We start from the raw sequence: 10796 nt of genomic DNA, 5'->3' as shown, positions 1-10796 counted from the left end.
AGAGAAGAAGATTGATGTTTATATTCTTTCAAGGAGAATAACATCCTGTTTAGCATCAGAATTGGGGACACAAAACTAGTAGAGGTGAAGAACGCTGTTGTGAACAGTAATAACACACTGACATCAGTCTGTAAGCTACCACTGAAGATGAAGTTCCTGGTTGTCTACTTTTGGAGCACAGCATTAGTGGAAAATAGTCACAGAATATACGAAACCGAAAAAAGAATAAATTTGAAACATTATGACTTCGATGGTAAAAACTGATACCAAAAATTGAGCCAGAATGTAAGGAATAGGTATTAGATTGAATAAAGGAGGAAAAGTAATTTTGTTGACACTAACTTCACTGGATCAAAATACACTGAAGAGCCAAACAAACTGGTACACGACGTGGCATGGACTCGACTAATGTCTGAAGCAGTGCTGGAAGGAACTGACACAGTGAATCTTGCATGGCTGTCTATTAATCCGTAAGATTACAAGGGGATAGACATCTCTTCTGAACAGAATCCCATATATGCTCAGAAATGTACATGTCTGGGGAGTTTCATGGTCAGCGGAAATTTTTAGACTCAGAATGTTTCTGGAGCCATTTTGTAGCAATTCTAACGTATGGGGTGTCGCTTTGCCCTGCTGGAATTGCCCAAGTCCGTCGTAATGCACAATGGACATGAATGGATGCAGCTGATCAGACAGGATGCTTACATAAGTGTCGCCTGTCAGAGTCGTATCTAGACGTGTCAGGACTCCCATATCACTCCAACTCCCACACCATTACAGAGCCTCCACCAGCTTGAACAGTTCCCTGCTGACATGCAGGGTCCATGGATTCATGAGGTTGTCTCCATGCCCGTACACGTTCATCCGCTTGATACAATCTAAAATGAGGCTCGTCCTATCAGGCAACGTGTTTCCAGTCAACAACAGTCCAGTGTCGGCAACGACGGGCCCAGGCGAGGCGTAAAGCTTTGTGTCGTGCAGTCATCAAGGGTACACGAGGGGGCCTTCGGCTCTGAAAGCCCATATCGATGATGTTTCGTTGAATGATTCGCCCGCTGACACTTGTTGATGGCCCAACATTGAAACCTGCAGCAATATGCGGAAGGGTTGTCCGTCTGTCACGTTGGACGATTCTCGTCAGTCGTTGTTGATCACGCTCTTGCTGGAGATGCTGTGTCCCACTGCTCGTGCGCCGACTATAACACCACGTTCAAACCCACTTAAGTCTTGATAACCTGCCATTGTAGCAACAGTAACCAATCTAACAACTGCGCCAGACACTTGTTGTCTTATATAGGGCCGCCGGTGTGGCCGAGCGGTTCTAGGTGTTACAGTCTGGAACCGAGCGACCTCTACGGTCGCAGGTTCGAATCCTGCCTCTGGCATGGATGTGTGTGATGTCCTTAGGTTAGTTAGGTTTAAGTAGTTCTAAGTTCTAGGGGACTGATGACCTCAGAAGTTAAGTCCCATAGTGCTCAGAGCCATTTGAACCATTTGAACAGAAGGAGAATTCCTGCTGTCTTTAATGAAGCTTCAGGTACGTGTTAAAGGACAGCAATAGCCTACTGTTTATGCTTTTGAGAGTACTTGTGGTAATATTTAATGCATGTTTAAACAGGTCATATTTTGAAATACTGGATATGTATCTTGAAGCAAAATCAACATTCTGATATAATAGATCGCAAGGTCCGCGTCCCTGGTAGTACACACTATATAAGGATTTTGATAAAGATTATTGTGTGAAAAGGCAAAGTAACACTTGAAATATATATTTGTCCCCCAAGACGGAATGTAAGCACTGAAGGAGTTCAGCAGAAAGCTTTTCCTAGTGGAAATGAAAACAGAAAACCTTCTTCCAGTTGAAGCAGTAGATGCCATAGCAACGGAAAAAGTTGCTAAGTTCACAGAGGAAAACAAAACACAATGGAAGTACATCGGGTGGATCAGAAATCAGCAAAGAAAATTCTCTAGTAATGCAGTTCAAGTATTCACAAACAGTGATCTTGAGTTTATAGACGAGGAATTTGGGCGATCAAATATTAGTTCCCCATCAACACCCCTTCTGCAGCCTTTGCATGAGGATGAGTTTGATATAAAATTTGAAAAGTGGAAAAATCTTCAGGACATAAAGAACAACATCCCTCCACTTTATATGTTCTGTAACAATATATCCCACTCCCAGATATCAGTCGCCACTGTTGTAAGAAGAGGGAATGGAGAAAGTAGGGGATATTGTGAAAGAAGGGGACGAGCAAGAGTAAGAAATTACTACACAATATTACATCACCCCGAGTATTGCCCAAGAAGGACATTTTTCGATGAATACCACAGAAGGATATAATTATGATTCTACAGGCATTGACTGTGATGGGATTGTGGAAACTGACTGCGAATAATCTCTCCTGTGTGTTGGAAGCCCACAAATATATTTTCGTTTTGGTTTAATTTTACCTGCTATTGTTTGTAAGCTTGTCCTATTATAATTTCTCATATATCGTTGTTTTATAGTAAATACATATTGTAATGTGTATACCACGTATGTCGGACGAAAAAATCTCCAAAATATAGCACAGTAAATAAAATGTTTTTTCATTTGTACCTGTTTTACTCTAAAATATTTTAAGACGCAAAGAGCAAAAGTATTTGTAATGTATTATAAAAAATAACGGAAGGACTTTTCAATTTCTAACCATCCCTACAGATTTACACAGACTAACTGACCATCGAGAGCAACTCACATAGTTTATAAATAGCCACTGAACTTGGGTAATCATTTGCTCAGTTTGCCACTTGTACTCAGACCCTCAATTAATCCCATTTACATTGTTTTTGTGGTTGATCTTGAAGTATCGATTACTCACTTCGATGGTTCGAATGAAACTCACGAAAAGAGTGAGAGGGCCAGGCATTGTTGTAGATAGTATTCGAATTCGGGAGGCCGGTGGTTTATATTCCCTCCGGCTCATCCAGCTGTCGATATTCTGTGATTTTCATAAATAACTTAGGGCAATACCGAGGAAAGAATACGGCCGAATTACTTCCCTGTCCTTCATCATTCCGAGGTTGCGTCCGTTTATAATGAACTCACTATTAACTGGAGGTTAAACGCTCAACTTCCTGCCACTGAATTCATGTGCAATTAGTAAGGCACGCCGCTTCACTGTAAAAGTACGTACGGTGCTGTACGTTAACAGAGACAGCTGTCCTGCCGAATCGTCTTGTAAGAATCAGGCAAGCAGATTTCCGCAAAACAAGCATGGTTTAATAACGGCTGCGACGTTGTCTTGTAGATATCAGACGTCACAGAACACGTCAGCAAATCTGAACTTTCTCGAATGTTCGGTGAGCTCCAATGGTCTTCAGATGTTACGTCATTAAGATCTGAGCATCAGAGTGTATGAGCCAAGCCGGCCACTATGGCGGAGCGGTTCTAGGCTCTTCGGTGCAGAACCGCGCTACTATGCTGCGGTCGCAGGTTCGAATCCGGACTCGGGCATGGATGTGCGTGATGTCCTTAGTTTAGTTAGGTTTAAGTTGTTCTAAGTGTAGGGGACTGATGACCTCAGATTTTGTCCCATAGTGCTTAGAGCCATTTGAACCATTTGAATGAGCCACGAGATAAACAGAAGAGAAACAGATAGAATTCTGTGGTTTCGGGAAGAGTGGTACCTACATCACTACATCCCATGTAGTACGTTGTGGGACTGAAAATGTGATTTATTCGGTAGTTTTTGAATCCTTACTAGGATAAATAATTTATTATTTACCTTGACGAAACATGTATGATACAATTTCCGGACCACGGAATTACACTTACTTGTAAAATCCATCAAAAATTTCAACTCATGTCTGCGCTTCCAGTTGAATTAGAAACACATCGCTGGCAGCGGATTGCACCTGGCTTCATCCTGTTAACGGTGGCGGCTCGTAGATGATAAACTTCCTAAGACGCCAGAAGCTTTGGGTTGCGACTCAGGAGTCTGGTCAGAAGAACGACCAAGAATTGCACATCGCACTCGACAGGATCCCGAAAGGGTTCCACAAAACAGTTCCGACATAATTTGAGAACTATTGTACGGATATTTGCTAAACGAAGAGCACTCTAGTGGCCCTGTACATATTTAGTTAACCTAGCAAGATTCAGGTCTTCAAGCTGACTGAAAATCTAATAAATTCAAAACATCGTTAAACGTTTTAGTTAGTTGATAACATGACAACGTAAGTGGGCTACACTGAATTATTAGTCACGATCTCATGACATAAAGCAACTCTTTACACTCTGGTAAGAGTGCGCAAAATGCCAATGGAAGTAGATCCCAATCCTATACTAACTAATGTATGAAATTTAGAATTCTTTAAGCGGTTTGTAAAGGTCATTTAATTTTAACATGGAATGGTTAGTATTTTTGCGAAAATATTAATTCGAGTTTCTCGTTATTATTATTATTATTATTATTATTATTCTTTCCTTTCTCAGACGTTATGTGTGGTTAAAAATGGAAAGTGACGCGGACCTTGATCAAGCGTGACTTCCTTTTAACTGTACGGTATATGTTACATTGCATTTAGGAACTTTCGGGTAATTGAACATGTATCAATAATTACAGAGTTCTGTAGTTGTATATATACGTTTGGATGTAGCTGTATTGCGTTGATGTACTGGTGGATATTGTGTGGTATGACTCCTGTAGTTGATAGTATAATTGGTATAATGTCAACTTTATCCTGATGCCACATGTCCTTGACTTCCTCAGCTAGCTGGATGCATTTTTCAATTTTTTTCTCCTGTTTTCTTCTGTAAATTTGTTGAATTGGGTATGGATATTTCGATTAGTTGTGTTAATTTCTCCTTTTTATTGGTGAGTATGATGTCAGGTTTGTTATGTGGTGTTGTTTTATCTGTTATAATGGTTCTGTTCCAGTATAATTTGTATTCATCATTCTCCAGTACATTTTGTGGTGCATACTTGTATGCGGGAACGTGTTTTATTAGTTTACGTTGTATGGCAAGTTGTTGATGTATTATTTTTGTTACATTGTCATGTCTTCTGGGGGATTCTGTATTTGCTAGTATTGCACATCCGCTTGTGATGTGATCTACTGTTTCTATTTGTTGTTTGCGATGTCTGCATTTATCTGTTGTGGTATTGGGATCTTTAATAATATGCTTGCTGTAATATCTGGTGTTTATTGTTTGATCCTGTATTGCAATCATGAATCCTTCCGTCTCACTGTATATATTGCCTTTTCTTAGCCATGTGTTGGATGCGTCTTGATCGATGTGTGGCTGTGTGAGATGATACGGGTGCTTGCCATGTAGTGTTTTCTTTTTCCAATTTACTTTCTTCGTATCTGTTGATGTTAAGTGATCTAAAGGGTTGTAGAAGTGGTTATGAAATTGCAATGGTGTAGCCGATGTAGTTATATTAGTGATTGCTTTGTGTATTTTGCTAGTTTCTGCTCGTTCTAGAAAGAATTTTCTTGAATTGTCTACCTGTCCATAATGTAGGTTTTTTATGTCGATAAATCCCCTTCCTCCTTCCTTTCTGCTTAATGCCAATCTTTCTATTGCTGAATGTATGTGATGTATTCTATATTTGTGGCATTGTGATCGTGTAAGTGTATTGAGTGCTTCTAGGTCTGTGTTACTCCATTTCACTACTCCAAATGAGTAGGTCAATATTGGTATAGCATAGATATTTATAGCCTTTGTCTTGTTTCTTGCTGTCAATTCTGTTTTCAATATTTTTGTTAGTCTTTGTCTATATTTTTCTTTTAGTTCTTCCTTAATATTTGTATTATCTATTCCTATTTTTGTCTGTATCCCAGATATTTATAGGCATCTGTTTTTTCCATCGATTCTATGCAGTCGCTGTGGTTATCCAGTATGTAATCTTCTTGTTTAGTGTGTTTACCCTTGACTATGCTATTTTTCTTACATTTGTCTGTTCCAAAAGCCATATTTATATCATTGCTGAATACTTCTGTTGTCTTTAGTAATTGGTTGAGTTGTTGATTTGTTGCTGCCAGTAGTTTTAGATCATCCATGTATAGCAAATGTGTGATTTTGTGTTGGTATGTTCCAGTAATATTGTATCCATAATTTGTATTATTTAGCATTTTGGATAGTGGGTTCAGAGCAAGGCAGAACCAGAAAGGACTTAATGAGTCTCCTTGGTATATTCCACGCTTAATCTGTATTGTCTGTGATGTGATATTATTTGAATTTGTTTGGATATTAAGTGTGGTTTTCCAATTTTTCATTACTATGTTTAGGAACTGTATCAATTTAGGATCTACTTTGTATATTTCCAATATCTGTAGTAACCATGAGTGGGGTACACTATCAAAAGCTTTTTGACAATCAATGTACGCGTAGTGTAGCGACCTTTGTTTAGTTTTAGCTTGATACGTCACCTCTGCATCTATTATCAGTTGCTCCTTACATCCTCGTGGTCCTTTGCAACAACCTTTTTGTTCTTCATTTATAATTTTGTTCTGTGTTGTATGTGTCATTAATTTCTGTGTAATGACTGAAGTTAATATTTTGTATATTGTTGGTAGGCATGTTATGGGGCGATATTTAGCTGGGTTTGCTGTGTCTGCTTGATCTTTAGGTTTCAGATAAGTTATTCCATGTGTAAGTGTATCAGGGAACGTGTATTGGTCTGCAATGTAACTGTTAAATAATTTAGTTAGATGTGAATGTGTTGAGGTGAACTTCTTTAGCCAGAAATTTGCTATTTTATCTTTTCCAGGGGCTTTCCAATTGTGAGTAGAATTAATTACTTGGGTGACTTCAGGTTGCAAAATTATCACTTCAGGCATTTGTGCTATCATCTTGTATGTGTTTCTGCTTGTATCCACCGTGCATGCCTGTTATGCTGTACCGGGTTTGACCATATGTTGCTCCAGAAGTGTTCCATGTCTGTTATGTTTGGTGGATTGTCTATTTGAATGTGTGTGTTATCGGTTGTCTGGTAAAATTTCTTTTGGTTTGTGTTGAATGTTTGGTTTATTATTATTATTATTATTATTATTATTATTATTTTACTGATATATTTATTATTCACGTTTGCGGGAAACTAGGCCACTTGATGCACAACACGGGCGTTTCAGAGTTATGTTTTAGCTTTCCTATGTGCCCCTCTCACTTTCATTCTCTCAGAATGGGTTCTTTTCCCATCGTCAGACTACATTTTCCTGGTTTTCTTGGACTTTTCCGCCAAGCACATACCCAGTTGTAAACTTCCTCCCTAGAATTTTTCCTATCTGGCATATCGTATGTTATTCTCGCTTCTTTCAGGTTACGCCGTGATCGGGTGAATTTCTTACTGCAATCCAAATTCATCCGACCTCTGTGAAATAGGCTGGAATATTTTAATAATTGTGACATTCCGGCCGTGAAAGTTTACGATTTAAGAAGTCATCTATTTTTCTCTGGTACACATTCTGATAGAACTATCTTTTTAATCTTATTGTGCATGTCAACTGATGTGTGAATAATTTCTTTGTTCATCCCTTCACTGTCTCACGTCCTCCCTCCTCTTCTGCACGATGCTGTCCAAAGTTATGGGTGCTCAGGTAAATGAATGTATTATTTCTTTCTTGTTTCGATGGGCCACGTTCATTAATATTTATCAGATGTGAAGGCCATCTGGTTTCTGGTACGTTAGGCCATAATTACAATTGACCTCTGCTGTAAGTGTATTCATTTGCGCTGTTAATCTATTACCCATTTTGTTCAAGTTAACCATCATATGCGTAACCGATGTAATAGAATTGTGGTTCAAAGTTAACAAAGTTCTTTTAAATTACGACGACATACCGGATCCTGTTCTACTGTGGGAGATTTGAGCCCTATTATTAACAATACCCTTTCAGGGAGAGACTGTTTTAGTTGAAGTATGACAGTCCCATATTTGTACTACGTGCTTCTGTTTCCTGTTCGTGTTTCCATCTGCATGTTATCCGTCGGGCATGCTTTGACATAAACACATAACTAATGTAACTATTGAAACATGATCATAGCTAAATTCCATGAGGGACAGCAAACATGGAAGCTTAATGAGAAATAGGCAATGAGAATTCTCAACCACTGAAAGTGACTGTAACAGAACAACGCGGATAGCTAGCACACGCAAGAAGTTAACTTTCACCTGGGGAATCCAGCCTACGATCTTTGAGCACAGTAAACTTTCATCTGGCGATCCCTAAAAGAATTTACCAAAAACTAAGTAAGTTTCATACTGTGTGCGGCTGAACCAGACGTTGAGGATTACTTGACAGAACAGCAACGGAAGATTCAAGCGTGAATCGGCGATAAATATAGGATCACATTTCAGAACTTGCAATGTAGAATTCGGTGTTAGAGGACAGCTCGAATACCTTTTGGTGAGAGTTTTCGGCACAAACGAAAGCTTTTGTTACTGAAGCTTCTAAACATGTTACGCCCAGAAAGTAATTATTTTAAGTCATTAATTGATCTACTTATTTTATTTGTGTAATGGCTCTTTTGAGATGAAGTTCTGTTTTGTTCTGTATTTTCCTAGAGAGAACTAAAGCAGTGTTCTCTTTTAGGCCAAACTGCAAAAAAAAAAAAGGAACCCACATAGGTTTTTTATTTGGATTTTGTTATGTGCAGTAGGCGAGGGCAATCTTCCTGAGAAGAATCGGTAGAAATGAGAAAAAAGTTCCCGCAAATAGACTACGGGAACAACCTCATTAATTCCTTTGAAAAGACTACGGTCGATTTCTTTCCTTATCATCGTTCATTCCGAGCTTGAGCTCCGTCTAACGATCTCAGAGTCGGTTGAAATCTACTTTGCCTTTGCCCTTTGTCTATGGCGCGTTGCAAACCACGGCCAGAGCACCTAACGGGTGCACATGACGGTGTGTAACCTATTGTTCCTTAAAGTTTTCAGTAATTTTCTGAGACAACCCGTATTCCTTGATGCCTTTACGGAAATAATGCGATTCCTAGCTCAGACTCGTCGTTGCTCTGCAACACGTTGTTTGTAAGCATTGTGATCAAGATCAGGGGACGTACGTTCGAGTAACTTTTAGTCATTATTTTAGAACCCTGCCTTGAGCCACATTTTCGTGTCCTAGGATAAAGTGTGTCAGACTGTCGCATATAATGCGACTAGCTCCGTGCGCTGAAGCCGAAGGTCGCCAAGAGCTCGTTCACATAGCCGTGGCCTATTATTTATTGTCAGGCTATTCTAACGTGAAAGGCGCGGCGCGACTTCAGCAGACAAGTATTGTGTGTAGAGTACTTGCGACGTAGGCGGTCCACCGCATTCAACGCCCTGACTATGAGTGCGTTTGGCAACGTCCGTGACACACTGGAAATGCTCGTAATACCTGAACAATGTAGTTTGGCAACCATTAAAGGACGGCTTGAAGTATAAGCTCGAACACATCCAACAGTAGGTGCAAAATTCGTTCATCGTCCTTGTCCCCAAATCCGTGCACTGTATAAAATAAAACGGCATAATAAACAGTAACTTTACCCTTACCACTAAAAGCCTTTAACTTTTGTCGTCCTGTCGTCCCAAATTGTATGTAATATTGTACTGATAATCTTCATATTAGGTCCGTCTACGTGCAACGGTATAAAGCCAGTTTTATCCTAGAGTGCGCATTTTGCCTTTGTTTCTCTGAATAACACCAGTGGCCTGTAATGTATTCATATTTATGTATATATTATTTTGTTTTAAATACTAGACACAGAGTTCAGGCTATAAATACTTCTAGCACTTTATGACTTTCTATAACGTAATAAGACACTATATTTTTACTTACATTGTCTGTAGATGGTGTTCTAAATGTGTGCTTGCTTTGTTGATTTTTAAAGTTGTTATACTGCTTTCAGTCTTTAGAATTTTCTCTAGGACAGAAATGAGAATGTGAACAAACGATTCTTCATGTACTGTTTCGAATGTTGTTGCCAACTACTGCGTGTTGTGTGTGTGTGTGTGTGTGTGTGTGTAAGGGGCGAGGGTCGAAAGTATGTTAGATCTGCAATATTGCTTCCACCGTTTTGCAGCAGATGGCAGTAGCGGCAAATGGTGGTGCAAGTGGTAGGTCATAGGTGTCATACAATAAGCTTAGGCATTTGTAAACATAACGCCATCAAAATATCAGTCGATTTTTGATTGTATCATAAAGTTATTTTCGAGTGAACATGTCAAATTACGAGCCAAATTCTCGTCATTTGCGGAAAGTTTAAATTTGCTACTTTACTACGAAGAAATCTGCGGCTGAGGCTAGCGATATGCTGTGTGAGACCTTCGGTCAAGCATCTGTTAGCGAAAGAACGTGCAGAGAATGGTTTTAACGCTTCATGAACGGTGATTTTGACGGTGGAGATCGGCATGGAGGAGCAAGAGACAAGGGTTTCGAAGCTACTGAAATCGACGGCAACAATAACAGGAGATCGTTACCGAAGGCAGCTGAGCCGAGCCGTTAATGACAAACGGCCACGATACGGCGATAGACATGAAAAGATGATTCTTGCACCATGATAATACTCGATCACATGTCACACTAGGAAACACTGAAATGGTCCTACCCCACCCGCCGCATTCTCCAGGTATTGTTCCCTCTGACTACTACTTTTTCGATCAATGACTCAACACCTGGCTGACCAGCACTCCCAGTCATATGAACAAGTGCAAAACTGGATCTATTCATGGATCTCCTTAAAAAACGCCCAGTTCTTCCGCCGTGGGATTCGTATGCAGCCCGAAAGTTGGGAGAAAATAATAGGCAGCGATGATCAATGCTTTGAA

This window comes from Schistocerca piceifrons, chromosome 1, assembly GCF_021461385.2.
Source record: "Schistocerca piceifrons isolate TAMUIC-IGC-003096 chromosome 1, iqSchPice1.1, whole genome shotgun sequence".
NCBI lineage: Eukaryota > Metazoa > Arthropoda > Insecta > Orthoptera > Acrididae > Schistocerca > Schistocerca piceifrons.
The sequence above is the reverse complement of the archived record's forward strand: the minus strand, read 5'-3'. Positions refer to the sequence as shown.